This window comes from Triturus cristatus, chromosome 2_1, assembly GCF_964204655.1.
Source record: "Triturus cristatus chromosome 2_1, aTriCri1.1, whole genome shotgun sequence".
Taxonomy (NCBI): domain Eukaryota; kingdom Metazoa; phylum Chordata; class Amphibia; order Caudata; family Salamandridae; genus Triturus; species Triturus cristatus.
In genome coordinates, this window is record NC_140581.1 from 876,113,635 (window position 1) to 876,131,180 (window position 17,546).

General features: G+C 48.8%; 1 protein-coding gene across 2 annotated transcripts in view; it reads left to right on the plus strand.

The window, feature by feature from the left end:
* The window catches only part of GDA (guanine deaminase), a 700,191-nt gene that overhangs the window by 367,921 nt on the left and 314,724 nt on the right, over positions 1 to 17,546 (plus strand). The window lies entirely within an intron of this gene.

A 17,546-nucleotide genomic window follows, 5' to 3' on the forward strand; every position in this document is an offset into this window, starting at 1 on the left:
GGGGAAGATGACAAAGTAAAAACAGGGACTTTCCTTCCCTGCCACCAACATTTCGCGCACTGGAACCTGTCCTGGGAACCCCCTTTTTCAGAAATGAGTGTTCTGCCCATACAAGTCAATCCAAAGGGAGGCGCCGATATATTATCAAAGTTCCAGACAAAAATGGGAGGCGGAGCTACACACGCTATTCACAGATGCACGATGGGGGTACTGCTGTATCCAGATGGGCGAACTGTTCATGTACTAGAGAATTTTACATAGGATATACTCAGTACTTTAAATGGGCAGGCACTGTCCGGTACTCAGTTCCTGCACTTCTTTAATGTGAAAGGGCGAGCACCTGCACTTCCTAGCACTGCTGCAGTACATTTTTTTTACAGCAAACTTTATTTAGCCATTATTCAGGGTACATTACATTATACCAAATATTCATGGCATTTTCATTTAGGTGTAGCATAGACCTCATCTTTTTCCGTAAGTAACTATACATCCATCCTCGTATACATCATTTACACAGCATAGAAATTATAATGCAATGAATGTAACAACGTGGAATCATTCATGTGAATTATTAATGTCTCTAAAGTGCCTTGGCATGTATTTGTACTTTTATTCCCTAAACTGAGTTAACTACCCCCTCCCTCTCCCTCCCCCTCTTCCTGGTCTGTCCGTGTGCCGCCACCTATTCCGTCTCATATCCTTGAGAGATCATGCAGTCCAACCTATACCTCTGGTGTACTATGGGCCTTTCCTCATAGTCTACCCTAATTGTCGCTGGCGAGGTGATAAATGGCAAATTGAATCAGGAGAGTGGCTCAAGAGATGTAAGTGGAACATCCAATTGTGTGAGGTCCTCTAACATGATGTCCCATTCCATGGAGATGGGACGTTTTCTCCACCCCCTCGCCTCCTCTCGTCTAAGTGCCGCGCTGTCCCATCTGAGTACCTCCTCTTTCCATAATTACAGCGGGGGGCTCCTTGGGGATTTCCACCTCATTGTAATTGCTCTAATCGCCAATATAAGCGCTAGATCTAGGAAACGCAGGTGAACCTTCTGGGCTTTGGTGCGCTTGCGTAGGCCCAAGAGGCCCTCCAAAATGTTGTCTGTCATTGTGAGATATGTAATTTCTCCCAGCAGATTACGAATGTATCCCCAATATTCCCTAAGGTGTGGGCAAGCCCATAACATATGGCCAAATCCAGCCTCCTCCTCTCTACATCTCGGGCAGTAGTTCTGGGCCTCTGGGAACATACAGTGTATCCGCTTGGGGGTTAGGTACGCTCTATGGAGAACCATATACTGTATAAACTTGAGTTTGGCATTTCCGGGAGACCCGCTTGGGGTGTTCCAAAATGCTTTCCCATGCTTTATCTGTGATTACCATGCCTGTATTTTCTGCCCATTTCCCATGGAGGTCCGCAAGGCAGATGGAGGCCTGTGTTCGGATGCCGGTGTATAGCCACTTAACTAAGTGTCCACCCCTCCCCGTGTAATAAAGTAGATGTACCAGATCATGTTTTGGTGGCTCGCTACGCTGGGGTTTCCATGTCGTCTTGATGTAATGCGCTATCGTTGCATGTAGCAAGTAAAGGCGGTCAGGAGCCCCAGTGTTCCTCACAAATGTATCATGATCTAGGAGTACACCATTTCCGAAAAATGAACCCGCCTCTGCTACTCCCGCATCTATCCAATCCTGTAACCTAGCCATTGTAATCTTACCACCCATGACTGGCAGCCCTAGTAGTGGGATATTAGACACGTAGGAGATCGTGGTCGATGTGTACTGTAGGGCCTTTTTCCAACATTGCAGTGCCGTTTTTAACAGCGGTGGGCCGTCTGAGGGTGGTTTCGCCTTTGGGAGCAGCATACTGTGTAGTGTACCCCTTTCAAGATCTTGTGCATTATAGTTTATTTCTTGTAAGTTCCTGCCTGCCGTCCAGAAAGACAGCCATTGTAATTGGGATGCATAATAATATGCTCGGAAATGAGGGACTCCCAGCCCTCCTCGACTCGATGCCAACTGCAGTTTCTTGAGACTTACTCTGCGCCTGCCTCCGCCCCATATGAGTTCCAACAAGAGTGTGTCTAGAGTGCGAAATGGGGCCTGGGGCACCATCAGGGGCAGATTGACAAAGAAGTACAATAGCCGAGGTAGCATCACCATCTTGGAGATGGCTATCCTCCCCATCACAGATAGCGGCAGGGAAGTCCAGAAGGAAATGCTAGGGTGCAGTGAAGCAATGGCCTTCATTAAATGACCTTCTAGTTGCTCTAAAGAAGTCCTGTACACGTTAATGCCTAAATACTTAAATGTATCTGGTGCCACAGGTATCTGGTAGGTACCGAATTGATTTATGTCTGGACGAAGACCCCCTTGGAAATAAAAGGCATGAGACTTTCCTGCGTTAATCGCCAGCCCCGATTTAGCTTCGAAGGCGGAGAAGATGACAAAGAGTGGGCTTGCCTCACTTTCCAAGTCACGCAAATATATGAGGATGTCATCTGCGTATATTGAGGCATGGTGGGTCTCATCCTGTATGGGAATTCCCAGAGCTCCAGACGACTGCCGCAAAGCTATGGCCAGCAGTTCTAATGCAAGCACAAACAGGGGAGGGGAATGTGGGCGCCCCTGCTTAGTACCTCTGTGTACCGCATATTCCTGGGAAATATACCTCCCAGTGCGTGCCCATGCAGTAGGTTCAGCATAGAGTAGACGTATCCACCTCAGAAAATCTTGAAGGAGACCAAACCGCAACAGGGCTGCAAATATGTTTTCCCACGCTATGGAGTCAAACGCCTGACGTAGATCCAACGCCAGACATACCGCCCTGTCGTATTCACTGGGAATGGCCCTCATTATATGATGGAGCCTCCTAGTATTGAGTGAAGTACTACGTGTAAGTAGAAACCCACATTGATCACTGTGTATAATAGTGGGGAGAGCAGGGACCAGGCGGTTGGCTAGGGCCTTACTAAATATTTTGTATTCGGTAGCCAGTAACGACAGCGGTCTGTAGTTGGACATCTCAGTGTTGTCTCTTCCTGGCTTGGGAAGTGACACCACCATAGCTTGCATCGTGGATTGCGGTAGTTTACCGGTTTCCCAAGCCGCCTTATATAACTCCTCTAGTTTAGGCGTTAGAACCTTCGAGTATGTCGCATAAAATTCAACGGGCAGGCCATCTGGGCCCGGGGTTTTATTGTGATTAAGGCCTTTGATCGCTGCTCTTATTTTGTGTTGGGTGATGGGATCTAAAAGGCTCTTCCGCATACCCTCCGTGATCTTGGGGAACTGTAAGCCATCGAAGAAGGCATCTATTAGGCCATCGTCTATATGCGTTGGTGGCGTATACAGAGTACTGAGGTGATTACAAAATGCTTCATTAATCTCTATTTGAGTATGTATCAGTCCCTTCTGTGGTGAACGGATACAGGTGACCAAAGGCGTTTCTGGGTTATCCCTTAGTATTCATGCTAGTAATGTTCTCTGGCGTCCGTGTGTCTCAGTTGTGTATACGCTCAGTAATCCATGAGTCTAAGTGTTTCCAGAGTCTCTGCATGTCTAATACGAGCCTCCTGGAGAGATGCTCTTTTGTCATCAACTGTCAATGCGGCTGGTTCTAGCTCTGTCATCAGTGATTCCGTATCTATAAGTCTTTTGTGTGCTTCTTGGTGCGCCCCGCAGTAGCACTAATTGCCGAGCCTCGAACCACCACTTTGAACGCGTCCCAATCTATGAGGTTGGAGGAGGCTGTATTCCAGTTGTCCGTGAAGTAGTTATTAATGATATCTAATAATGTGGTCCGAAAGGGGGCATCCTCCAGGAATTGGGGCCATAGTTTCCAAGTCGGTACAGGGGTCGGGACCCTGCCCCACGTCAGAGTAACTTCCAGAGGATTGTGATCTGAAAATGTTTTGGCTAGATATGTTGATTGATGTATTTGTGCAGGTATTGTGTGGAAGCAAAGAAATCTATCAAGCCTGGTATGAAGCTGATGGACTAGGGAGTAAAAGGAATATTCCTTACATGTAGGATGAAGCATCCGCCATGCATCTATGAGACCCCAGCCCTGCATCCAAGTGTTAAGAAGTTCAGCCTGATTGTGTGCACTGGCCCCCGTGGTGGATGGGATCTGTCCAATTCCATGTCTAGGACCGCATTGCAGTCTCCCCCTAGGATCCAGGGAATGGCATCCCACCCCGTCAAGGGTCTGCCCAGAACAGAGAAAAATTTGTCTTGATCGAAATTCGGCACGTAGATACAACCAAGGATTACGGGCAGCCCATCTAAAGTGCCCTTCAAAAGTATATATCGCCCCTGATCATCTATACGCCGATCCACTTCCACAAAAGGGACTCCATGGCGGATCCAAATGGTCGCCCCTCTAGCAAAGGCCGAATAATTAGTGGTATACAGTCGGCCTCCCCATTTTTTTCGAGTTTTCATCGCCTCTGCCTCCATCAGATGGACTCTTGTAAAAACACAATCTGCGCCCTCCTCCTAAGAAGGTAAGTGTGTACACTGTGCCATTTGCTCACAGCCCCTAGCCCCCGTACATTCAAGGTCAACAGGTTGTATGAGTCTAAGCTGGGTTGTTTACGAGACATATATTTACTACTTGCGTTATTCTCCGTGCAGTGTGGAGCCCATGAGTATGCACAGACCAGGAAGTCCCCTATCCAAAAGGATACTGTCTAACGTTTGATATCGTGACCATGTTCAAGCAGTCAGCCCCATGTGAGCCTGGTGTGGGAATAGTTCATGACCGTCCCTCAGGTGTCCAATAGGCCATCTCCTGTTTGGGGCGTCGCCGAGGGGAAAAGAGTAATGCTATGTTCCGAATCCGAGTGTATGGTACTGTCCTCTGAATCCGTCGAAATCTTTGTATTATTCTCTCGGAAGCATCCAGCGACCGCCAACGCCTCCGCTCTGTCCACCATCTTCTGGGCTGTAGTTGGACCCAGTCTTGCAGAGTTCCTCTAGCCTCCTCCCCGGCTTCGGGGCAGCTGTTGTTGTAATTGCACGGGGCTGTGTCTCACCGAGCCAGACAGCCTCTCTTGACTATGGTCCCATTCCATTACCTCGAGCCATTCTTCCACATCATTTGGGCTGTCAAAAAAATAAGATTTCTTATCGTGCATGACTTTGAGCCTGGCTGGGAACAATAGGGCATACTTAAGTTGAGCCGCCCGTAGTTTTTTCTTCACTACTTGGAAAGAGGTCTGCTGGGGGGGGCACCCAATTTTGGTGCGCCAGTTGGAATCCGGTGTGCCCTCTCCACGCAGAAATATGGGGATAGACCTTCAGGGGCGACATGTTCTCTGAACCATGCTTCCATAAAATCCGCTGGTCTCGCTCCTTCGCTTCGTTCCGGCAGTCCAATAACGCAAACGTTATTACGCCGGTTGCGTTCCTCCGCGTCCTCAATCCGGTCCTGGAGGCCATTAACTTGGTGTTGTAGTTTTTTTATTTGCGTCGCCTTTTCCTTGAGTTGGGGGTCTATACTTGTCAGTGCCGTTACGTGATCCCGCACCGTTTCAGCGAGCTTCCCGTGATCTACCCGTAGCAGAGTAAGGCCGGTCGTGAGGGCTCCTATCTGCTGTTCCATTATCTTCTTGGAGTCACGGATTTCCTTCAGTCCAGTTTCTCCGATTGGGACTCAATAGGGTCGGTGGTGGAAGTGCCCGGCGCCGGTTCTTTGTCGTTAGATTCGTGCCCCCCCCCCTGCTGGCATGCCAGTGTCCAAAACTTTGCCCTTAAGCCTGCCCATCGCGAAATCCAATCAATCGCAAGCTTGGGTACTGGTGCTATGGGCACCTGCTGCGCCCAGTAAATCCACCTGGTAGTGACCAAGCCTGCATTCTCCACTCCTCACGAGGCAGTAATCCGCTGTATCCTCAAGTCTATGGCCAACGTCTTTCACCTCCGTATTACCACCCTCATTGTCTCACAGTGCCCTAGTCTCCATCACAGCCCCAGGGGGTCCGTCTCACAGCAGGCTATCTTCTACGACACAGCGTCCCGATCCGCCTCAGCAATCGTCGCCCCCACACCCTCCGATCGTGACCCGATCGGCTCCGGTGTAGCTCAGTAAATTGCAGGTGTGCTGTAAGTCGCTCCCTTTAATGTGTGTGGGGTGGGGGAAATCCGGTCTCATCTCCCAGTCCTGCATCACCGCCGAGAAGTCTCCTACACGCCGTGTCTTCAATTCAGGTGAGCCTCCATACTCGGCTCACCCGCCCTGTAGCCCCACTAGATTTCGGCAGGCCTCAGAGAGTAAATAGAAGGTGGAGAGGGCCTCCCATACCCAGCCCGGTACACTGTCTTCGCGCCTCCCGCCGCGCTGTGTTGGTGCATCGGAGCTCAGCTCACCTCAATCCGCTGCCGGTCACCCAGTCCTTCTCCTCCGGACGTCTAGACGCAAGTAATCCGGAGCGGTTTCCAGCCACAGTTCCGCCCTCCAGGAACGTAGCTGAGCAGCGGAGGTGTGGGCCGCAGTCCGTTACATAGCCCTCCCAGAGCTCCACCATCAGGCCGCACGTCTCGCTCTCGGTTTTTGGCGTCCGCAAAGACCTCTCCCCAGCTGTCGCGTTGGAACGGGGATAAATTCTGGTGCCGGATGGCGGTGGGGAAGTTTCGGAACCCCACAGGCCCCACTGTGAATCCGCAGCACGGTGATTTTATAGAATGTTTCCCCCCCAGGGTCCGGAGCCTCACCAGGTCGCGTCTGCCATCTTAGGCGGTCGGCCACTCCCCCCCCCTGCTGCAGTACATTTAATGGGAGAATACTGGCACCTATCTCGAGCAAACAGGTAGGTATTCTAAATAAAGAGTACCTGCACTTCCTAGCACTGCTACAGTACATTTAAGGGAAGAGTACTGGCACTTACCAGTAAAAAAACTGGTAGGTACTCTAAAGAAAGAGAGTACCTGCACTTCTATATTTCCATTTAAAACACTGGATATACCACACGCCTGAGAAGTTACACGGAATATGTCTCAGGGAAACACCAGAGTGCCACGGGTGTTTGGAGATGGTGGTGGAATTTTTGCATCTGACCTGACCACACTGCTCCTGTCCTCGGGTGGCCTTGAGATAGGGTTGGGGCTGGCACCGAAAATGAAGGACTGGCTTCACGACTGAGTATGTAGTAAATAACAGTTGACCACCTACTGGGAACTAATGCCTCCTAAAACTAGGCTGAAGGATATATGGGCCGCAGTGCAATATTAGTTTCTGCAGCAAGCATAGTTAGTTAACTGCAAGCAAATGGAAGCGATGGCTACAGCTAGGAGTAGCTGCAGCAACAAATAGGACTAGACATTAAATCGTCAGTCCTGGAAACCACAGGTGCAAGGCCAGAATATTGCTAATGCTGATCCAGAGAAGCTATAAATTCTATGCTAATGTGTAACTGTAGAATGTATTTATGCCATAGTTCGAGGGACAATTTGCAAGCTATTTTTTGCCTTTTTTGTGTGAAAACAACAAAAATAAAAAAAAGGTTAACCCAAATGTCCTTCTCAGTTTGGCCAGTGGTGAAATGTATAGATTAAACACAATGGTGCTCAAAATAGATCCCTGTGGGACTCAAGACTCTGCTTGGATGAAGAGAAGGCCATCCTAACAGTCTGGGTACAATTAATTAGAAATTAAAACAGAAATTTTAGGGCATTCCCTTTAACTCCCAGAGCATTAGTCTTCTTATTAAAGTTTGATGTGAGACCATACTGAAAGCTGCACTCAGATCCAATAGAACCAGAGCTGCACCATGTCCCTTATCCAGTAGGTTCTTTATATCATCTAACACAGTTACTAATGCGGTCTCTGTGGATGAAGGGACCTAAATCCAATCTGAGGCTCATCCAGTAGATTATTAGTTATTTTCCATATGTTTGACCAGTTGCCTGTTAATTTATTTTCCCATTATTTATGCAGGAAAAGGCAGTCAGGAAATAGACCTATAATTGTTAAGTTGTTCTGAGAGGCGTTATTTATTTTTTTTGTTTTTTAGATCTGGGGATTTGGGATTCTTTCTATGATTGCGGTCATATGGTAGTGGCTATTGATTTTTGAACAGTTTTTTAGCGCTGGTGCAAGCAGGTCAGCACCCATATGAAAACAGGAAGCAGGACAAGAGTCCAGTGGGTGTAGTGTCTGAGCACTAGGACCCTGTCACAGGGCTCCGTCCAGTCACAGAAAGGAACTGTATCACGGTTGGGTTTGGTCGTGGGGGTAAAGGGAAGTGACGTGGCAGAGTCAAACAGGGTTAAGAAAAGAGTATGTGCTTGAAGGAGCCATCTTTAAGCAGCGTGCTTTGCACTGGACTCCACAGCTGCCGATGACGGGTAACGCACCCTGCTGCTGCCACACCTGTGGAAGCATCGAGGCACACACCAATGCCCGCCAACCCCTGTTCAACGCCTCCGCCTGCTGAACCACTACAATTAGTCGCCTCTGGTTGCACACATGGCAGCATCAGAGCTCACGCCACTGCCCGCCGACCTCGCTCCAAATAAACACATCCGGTAGTACATGCCCCCGCTTTGCTGCATTTTCCGGTAGGTCGGAGAGTGATTCACTCACAGGAGAACACCTGCTTCTCTACCCCACATGATAGCACCTGCATTTTCCTGCAACCAAGCACGTAGCACCTCACAAAGCAAGAACCCGCGCAACAGGGCGAAGGGAGGCCCTACACTGGCTTGACATCACGTGGCTCTCCTGTGTACTGAGGAGCGGAAATCCTGAGGCCGCTGAAGAAGAATGTCTTCCTATCATAGGCAAGATTTTGGTGATCCGCTGTGTCTCACACCGAAACTATGTGGGTGACAACCTCCTAACTCTCTAATCTGGAGATCGCCTTACACCCTCCCTCTGAACATTGCATTTACGCCTGAGGCTCAACTGACTTCGCTGGCCCAGGTATTCATCCTTAGGATCGACACTTTCAAAGACAGTTTCCCTCAGCGGCCAGTCCAACAACATCATGCAGGGGGGGGCAAAGTACAATGCAGCGGCTTTCCTCAAACTGCCCCCCTGTTTTACACAGCAAAGAAACAGAACATTGTCACTAGATTGGCTGCATGGATTGAAACGTTTGATGATTTCATTGATGTCCTAGAAGAAGAATATGATAAAATCATCAAGTATCTCAAAAACCTGGCTGGGCTGGAGCCAAAGACAACCTGAATAAACTCTCTGGAGAGGATGTGTCCTCCTATCAGAAGGTCAAACAAGCACTTGCCAAGAAATGTTATCCTATGCCAAATGTTGACTGAGCAAAAGAATCTTCAACAAAGCAAATTAACAGGTGGCAGAAACAATGGATGAGTTTGTGGAGAGACTTAAAACCCTCATTAAACATTGCAAATTTAGCAGCTTCAATGATGAAGAAGCCATGAGCCTTAGGGCCTGATTACGAGTTTGGCGGTGCGGGAGCGGGGTTGGGGGGAGCCGGGTGTCACGCCACCACCCCGCTCCCATACTGCCAAACTCGACCGCCGGCCAGAATATGAGTTTTCTTGTGGTCTGGCAGATGGTCCTTTGGCTTACCTATGGCGGTGCCTTTAAAAAAGGCACCCCAATGGGAACGCCAAAGCAAGTTGCTGCATGGCATGGAATGTGAAGTCCATACCGTGCAGGAACTGGGCATACATGCAGACCGGAGGCACACCATGTTCTAACCTGCATGCATCCCCATGGCCTGAAACCGGTCCTAGGATGCTTGATTCCGGTCCAGGGAAGACATGGCTTGGCAGTTCGGGCTGGACTGTTCCCATGAGGCACAGGGTCAAGACTGATTTGCATATGGCCATGTCTAAACTGGGGTGGTGGAGTGGGCAAAAGAACGATGGATTTAACCCAGATCTCTTGACTGGGGGAGAATGTCTGCATTGTCAGCATTCCGTCCATCATTTGTTTGTTGTAACGCTTTTCGCCCTAAGTGGGATGGGTATTCCCAGACGTGGGACCCGTGCTCACTACGCCACTGGAGTCAAGCTATCCTGGCTGATGACGGCTGATAGCCAGAAACCAGTCCTAGGATGCTTGATTCCGGTCCAGGGAAGACATGGCTTGGCAGTTCGGGCTGGACTGTTCCCATGAGGCACAGGGTCAAGACTGATTTGCATATGGCCATGTCTAAACTGGGGTGGTGTAGTGGGCAAAAGAACGATGGATTTAACCCAGATCTCTTGACTGGGGGAGAATGTCTGCATTGTCAGCATTCCGTCCATCATTTGTTTGTTGTAACGCTTTTCGCCCTAAGTGGGATGGGTATTCTCAGACGTGGGACCCGTGCTCACTACGCCACTGGAGTCAAGCTATCCTGGCTGATGACGGCTGATAGCCAGAAACTGGTCCTAGGATGCTTGATTCCGGTCCAGGGAAGACATGGCTTGGCAGTTCGGGCTGGACTGTTCCCATGAGGCACAGGGTCAAGACTGATTTGCATATGGCCATGTCTAAACTGGGGTGGTGTAGTGGGCAAAAGAACGATGGATTTAACCCAGATCTCTTGACTGGGGGAGAATGTCTGCATTGTCAGCATTCCGTCCATCATTTGTTTGTTGTAACGCTTTTCGCCCTAAGTGGGATGGGTATTCCCAGACGTGGGACCCGTGCTCACTACGCCACTGGAGTCAAGCTATCCTGGCTGATGACGGCTGATAGCCAGAAACCGGTCCTAGGATGCTTGATTCCGGTCCAGGGAAGACATGGCTTGGCAGTTCGGGCTGGACTGTTCCCATGAGGCACAGGGTCAAGACTGATTTGCATATGGCCATGTCTAAACTGGGGTGGTGTAGTGGGCAAAAGAACGATGGATTTAACCCAGATCTCTTGACTGGGGGAGAATGTCTGCATTGTCAGCATTCCGTCCATCATTTGTTTGTTGTAACGCTTTTCGCCCTAAGCGGGATGGGTATTCTCAGACGTGGGACCCGTGCTCACTACGCCACTGGAGTCAAGCTATCCTGGCTGATGACGGCTGATAGCCAGAAACCGGTCCTAGGATGCTTGATTCCGGTCCAGGGAAGACATGGCTTGGCAGTTCGGGCTGGACTGTTCCCATGAGGCACAGGGTCAAGACTGATTTGCATATGGCCATGTCTAAACTGGGGTGGTGTAGTGGGCAAAAGAACGATGGATTTAACCCAGATCTCTTGACTGGGGGAGAATGTCTGCATTGTCAGCATTCCGTCCATCATTTGTTTGTTGTAACGCTTTTCGCCCTAAGTGGGATGGGTATTCCCAGACGTGGGACCCGTGCTCACTACGCCACTGGAGTCAAGCTATCCTGGCTGATGACGGCTGATAGCCAGAAACCGGTCCTAGGATGCTTGATTCCGGTCCAGGGAAGACATGGCTTGGCAGTTCGGGCTGGACTGTTCCCATGAGGCACAGGGTCAAGACTGATTTGCATATGGCCATGTCTAAACTGGGGTGGTGTAGTGGGCAAAAGAACGATGGATTTAACCCAGATCTCTTGACTGGGGGAGAATGTCTGCATTGTCAGCATTCCGTCCATCATTTGTTTGTTGTAACGCTCCCCATGGCCTGAGGCACCAGGGGGCCCTATAGGGCCCCCTTAGTTTCCTCACCGCCAGCAGTTTCATGGTATGAACACCGGCATGAGACCGCTGGCAGTGAGGAAACTCATAATATGCTAGGCGAGGCCACAGCAGCCACGCCAAGCATATTGCGGCCCCACACTGCAATGCAACCTCCAGGGATTCCGGATCCCTGGTGGTTGCAGTCGTCACTTGGCGGTTCAATCACCAAAGTTGTTATTCGACAGTCAGCCTTCCGGAGCAGCGGTGACCACCGTAGATTTGGCGTAATCTAGCCCTAAGACTGATAGATGGGTGTTTATCTGATTCTTTCTGGAGACACATGCTATGGGAAACACTGTCTTGACAAAATGCTGCTAGCCGCTAGGGTGGAAGAAAGAGCTGAATGCCAAGCAGTTGCCATGCAGCGGGATCCTTCCACATGAAACTGCCCTTGCAATGAGAAGCCGCCACAAGACTATGGGCCAGATGTATGACCACTGGCATTAGTGACTTGCAAATTGCGAAAAATGTGAGTCGCAATTTGCGAGTTGCTAATGCCAATGTAGAACAGTGTCAAACACTGCGATTCCCAATGGGGTTGCAAAATTGCATGCCTCATCAATATTCATGAAGCATTCGCAATTTGCGACCCCATTGGGAATGGCTGGCCCTCCCAGGTATGGTGACCTGCTGGGCTCAGCAGACCTCCATGTCTGAGACTGCTTTTAAATAAAGCAGTTTTAAAAAAAAAAATGCAGCCCGTTTTCCTTAAAGGAAAACGGGCTACATTTAAAAAAAGAAAAAGGAAACGTCTTTGTTTTACTTTTTTAAGGGCAGGTAGTGGTCCCTGGGACCACTGCCTGCCCCTAAAAAATATTTTCCCCTTCATTCACCATTCACAAAGGGGATGGGGTCCCCTGGTGACCATCTTGGGCATGGCTACCTACTGCACCTTGTACATACGTGACTATGCCACACTTAGCCCCCCAATGTGTGAAATAACAAAACAGAATATGAAATTCCAATTGTTGACAGCCTGCGAGAAGAGCTTTCAAGACATCAAAACTGCTATTGAGAAAGCAGCAGTCATAGCCTATTCTGACCCTGAACTTCACATAGAGATCAGAGTGGATGCAAGCCCGGTAGGGCTCGGAGCCCATCTTGCACAACACAGTGGTAATCCAAACGTTCAAAAACATATTGTTACATAGAAGGAGCATGTCAGAGAGTGAATTAACTTTTTCACAACCAGGAAAAGAGATTCTGGCAGTTGTCTGGGCCTGTGAGCTCCTTCGTGTGTCTGTATATGGCTCTCTTCACTGTGGTAACTCACCATCAGGCTCTCCTGACAATCTCTGAAAATCCCGAGGCAAAGATGCCCCCAAGGATCAAACGCTGGGGGTTCCGGCTTCAAGAATATAACTAAGACATTTTTGATAAGCCAGTAAAAGCATATAACCCAGCTGAGTACGTCTCTGGAAGTCTTACACATTTGACAGTAGCAAAACCTTCAATAGCTGAATATCTTGACTTCATACTAAAGTAAGTACTCCTCCAGCACTGTTGGTGGATCAAATCGTAGTTGCCACCCACACCAATGAAGACCTGGCAAACAACTGATCCAACAACAAACATGGAGAGCGAGAACCAAAAAGGGAGAAGAATTGGAAGAACTTCAGAAATTCCTTAATATTTAAGAAGATCTGGCAATGAAACAGGAAGGGATCATCCTCAGAGGGTCTAGAATTGTCATTCTGAAGAGTTTGAGATAAAGAGTCATCTAAGTAGCTGATGAGGAAAATCATAGCTACTAAATGAGCCTTGAGAGAGAGAGAAAGAGTTTAGTTTCCCAACTTAGATGAACAGGTTGAAGAGGAACTAACGAAGTGCCACCTTTGTAACTGCCTAGCATCAAAGACCACGCAACAACAATTTGGGTTGCAATTGACTTCTTTGGACCGCTAACATACAGCTGATATTTAATGGTTTTCAATGACAAATACTCTAGCATCTTGTCTAATTGGCATGAAAAGGTTATTCAAATTCTGGATGACTTTTCAGCAACCTGGGGCATTCCCCAAATCTTAAGGTCTGACAACGGCCCTCCATTCTAGGGCAAAAAATGCAAAGACTTGCTGACTCACTTGGGCATCTGGCATCAATGGAGCACACCTTTGTGGCCTCAAGCCAATAATGTTGTTGAATGATTCATGAGCACTTTCAAATGGACAGTACAGGGAGCCACAGCAGAAGGAATGGACCTCGGATGCTTCACTAAGCAACAGGAGAAAGCCCTACAACCCTTTTGTTTGGGCGACAATTCAAACAATGATTCCTCAATGGACAGCCACAAGGCAAGAGGATATGAAAAAACTTCATGAAACTGATGGTCACTGCAAAAGGAAGATGAAATGTAAATGTAAATTTGATACTTGTATAGCGCACTACTCACCCGCAAGGGTCTCAAGGTGCTTGTACGAATACCGCTGTGGAACCCATCCTGGCTTTCCCTGTAAGGCGTCCACTCCTGGGCACCCCCAAGGTGGAGGCCAGGCATCCTTAGCGTTGTGGGGGCCGTTGTGGAGATTAAGCAGGCTATTGCCCAGAGTTGCAGAGTGGGACTCCATGATTGGAATAGGCACCGAGGCGAGAATTATCAGGTCCGTGGAGTTTTTGAGCCCAAAATCCGCCGAGGCAGGGAGTTGAACCCTGGTTCTGGGCTAGACCTCTGCATCAGGATCTGCCGCTCTAATCAGTGAGCCACACTTCTCCACATGATGACATTTGCCGATGTACAGCAACAAACTCGAGAGACTGATACCCCTTTTGCAGTAGAACGAGTACAGGTAGTGGAGAGGAAAGGGCAAATAGTCATGGAGGCAAGGACCTCATCCGAGATGTACATCATTTGAGATGCATCAATCAATCAATCAATCAATCAATCAGAACATTTGTAACGCGCACTATTCACCCGTGAGGGTCTCAAGGTGCTGAGGGGGGGGAGGGGTGCTGCTCCTGCTCGAATAACCAGGTCTTGAGAAGCCTCCTGAAGTTTAGCAGGTCCTAGGTCTGCCGTAGGAGGATGGGGAGGGTGTCCCAGGTCTTGGCGGCGAGGTGGGAGAACGATCTGCTGCCAGTGGGTGCTCTTCGGATTCGGGGGACAGTGGTGAGGGCGAGGTCGTTGGGGCTGAACTGTCGGTTCGGGGTGTAGAAGGTGAGTCGTCTGTTGAGGTATGCCGGTCCGGTGTTGTGGAGCGCTTTGTGTGCGTGGGTGAGGAGCTTGAAGGTGATCCTCTTGTTGACGGGGAACCAGTGCAGGTCTCTTAGGTGGGCAGTGATGTGGCTGTGGCGGGAGATGTCACGGACGAGACGTGCGGAGGCGTTCTGTATGCGTTGGAGTCTTTTCTGGAGTTTGGCTGTTGTTCCCGCGTGGAGGGCGTTGCCGTAGTCCAGTCTGCTGCTGACGAGGGCCTGGGTGACCGTTCTTCTTGTTTCGGTGGGGACCCAACTGTAGATCTTGCGGAGCATGCGGAGGGTTCTTGAAGCAGGAGGACGAGACGGTGTTGACTTGCTTGTTCATGGAGAGTGTTGAGTCGAGGATGAACCCCAGGTTGTGTGCGTGGTCGGTGGGAGTCGGTGCTGCTCCAAATGCGGTCGGCCACCAGGATTCGTCCCAGGCTGAGGTGGTGGAGCCGAGGATGAGGACCACTGTCTTCTCTGAGTTCAGCTTCATACGGCTGTTCTTCATCCACTCGGCGACGGCTTTCATTCCTTCGTGGAGGTTGGTTTTGGCGGTGGGGGGGTCCTTGGTGAGGGAGAGGATCAGCTGGGTGTCGTCGGCGTAGGAGATGATGTTGAGGTCGTGCAGTCGGGCGACGTGGGCGAGCGGTGCCATGTAGACGTTGATCAATGTCATTTCAAACAGATATCTTGTCTGTCGGGGCCATCATGGTCTGCCCAAGAAAGCACACCTAGACCGCCACCGTCTGTGGGTCATGACTCAGAGTCTGTGGAGCCTAAAGAGGCCATTCCTCCTCAAGTGGTCATTATAAGGTCAGGTAGGCAAGTATGCCCGCCTTGTAGACTGATAAAAGAAATTTGACTGTTTATGTTTAGATATCCTAGTTCATAGCTAACTTGGTGGGAGGTGTAGTGTGTGAGCACTAGGATTCTGCCACAGGGCTCCGTCCAGTCACAAAAAGAAACTGAATCTGGGTGTGGTCATGGGGATAAAGTGATGTGTTGGGATCAAACGGGGTTAAGAAAAGAGAATGTGCTTGCCGGACAATAAATAAAGTAATTCCTCCTCAACTGTGTGTGGCGAACCTTCTTTAAGCAAAGCGCTCTGCAGCGGTCACAACATTGGTGAACCCGATTTAATTAATGGAATCGTTGCAAGCACTTCTTTGAGCTGTAATGGCTCAAAATCTGCCAACTCAGAAAGCAACTTCCATTGAGTAAGTTCTTCTTAAGTCTTAGAATCACTTTTTGTGAGCTGGAACAAATTGGATCTATCATGTCTTGAATACAAGACGATAAAGATTCACATAAGATGGTTCAGCTTGGGAGGTCTTTATGAGAGAAGACTGACAGGCGCTTACTTTTTACTATGTTAAACACTTTTCTATCAGAATTTTCTGCTGCTAAGATTTTTCCAGCAAAATATTGTCTTTTCATTACTACCATACATAGGGGCAAATTTATCAAAAATGCCACACAGTGCAGCACAGCAAGTCACCTTGCTAAGCTGTACTGTGTGACAGGTAAAGGGCAGGACTGTGCCTTATTTAAATGAATACGGCACATTCCTGCTTTTTACTCTGAGCGTTGGCTCCATTTTGGCTGGCTGGCGCCTATGCAGCCACCCTTGCACCATGGTACAAGCGTGCCTGTGTTGCATGCAGGATTGTTTTTGTTTCGGAATGGGTTCCTTCCTGCACAAAAACAATCTTGACAGACAGGCAAACTCCTCTTTCTATGTGTTCGGCAGAACACAGCACAGAAAAAAGAGGATATTACTCCTTGTTATGCCTCTCTGGGAAAGCGTATCTTTTTGGCGCATTCCCAGGTTTACCAGTTCTGGTAAATCTGTGAATGCGTCAAAAACCATGGGATTTGCGTGAGAACACCCATGCAACGCTCATGGAATGCCTACCTAGTGCAGAGTACGGCAATGCAGCGATTTGCACTGCGTTGCTTTACTCAAGATTTATGAAGCCACTCAGGGCCACGTAAGGTGGCCTTGCACGGCTCCATAAATCTCATTTCTGAGTTGCGTCGCTCTTGCACCACGTTGCAAAGTGCAAGAGCGACACAACAGGGCTCATAAATATGTCCCATAGTTTCTTATAACTCAAGTAGGAGGTGTATGGCCTATGGCCTACAGCCTTAATGCCAAGCCCCCAATTTACAATGATGTTGCTCTTAGTTGGGTTGACTTGTAGTAATTCCAGCTCCATTCCGAATTTCAAGAGTAGGCGAAGAACAGGTTTAGGAAAAGTGTTTCTTTAACTAAGTGGTCTTTATATTTTGGTCTTCATGACACAATGGCAGAGGGGGCATTAGCAAAAGATAATGTTAACTTCTCCAAAACGAGTAATCACTTGGGGGCATATTATCAAGACAGGCGATACAATTATCGCTGCTTTAGCGGCAGAAAACTGCCGCTAAAACGGCGATAATGGGCTTGATAATATGCTCTATGGAATTCTATGGAATTCCAATTGAAGCCCATGTTAGATGTGAAGGACATCTAACCTGAGCTGCAATTGGAATTCCATAGAGCATATTATCAAGCCCATTATCGCCGTTGCCGCTAAAGCCCCACAGTATGAGTTTAAAAGAACAGATTAAGAGCAACACTGCACTCAGAAGGCAACTCAGCCTTGTGTATCTGAAACATTTTCACATTTTGACGAAAAAGGGTGAAGTGGCCTTGTGCAAGAGTAATGACAATTCCAGCATGGGAGAATGAGGTATCTGTCAAGT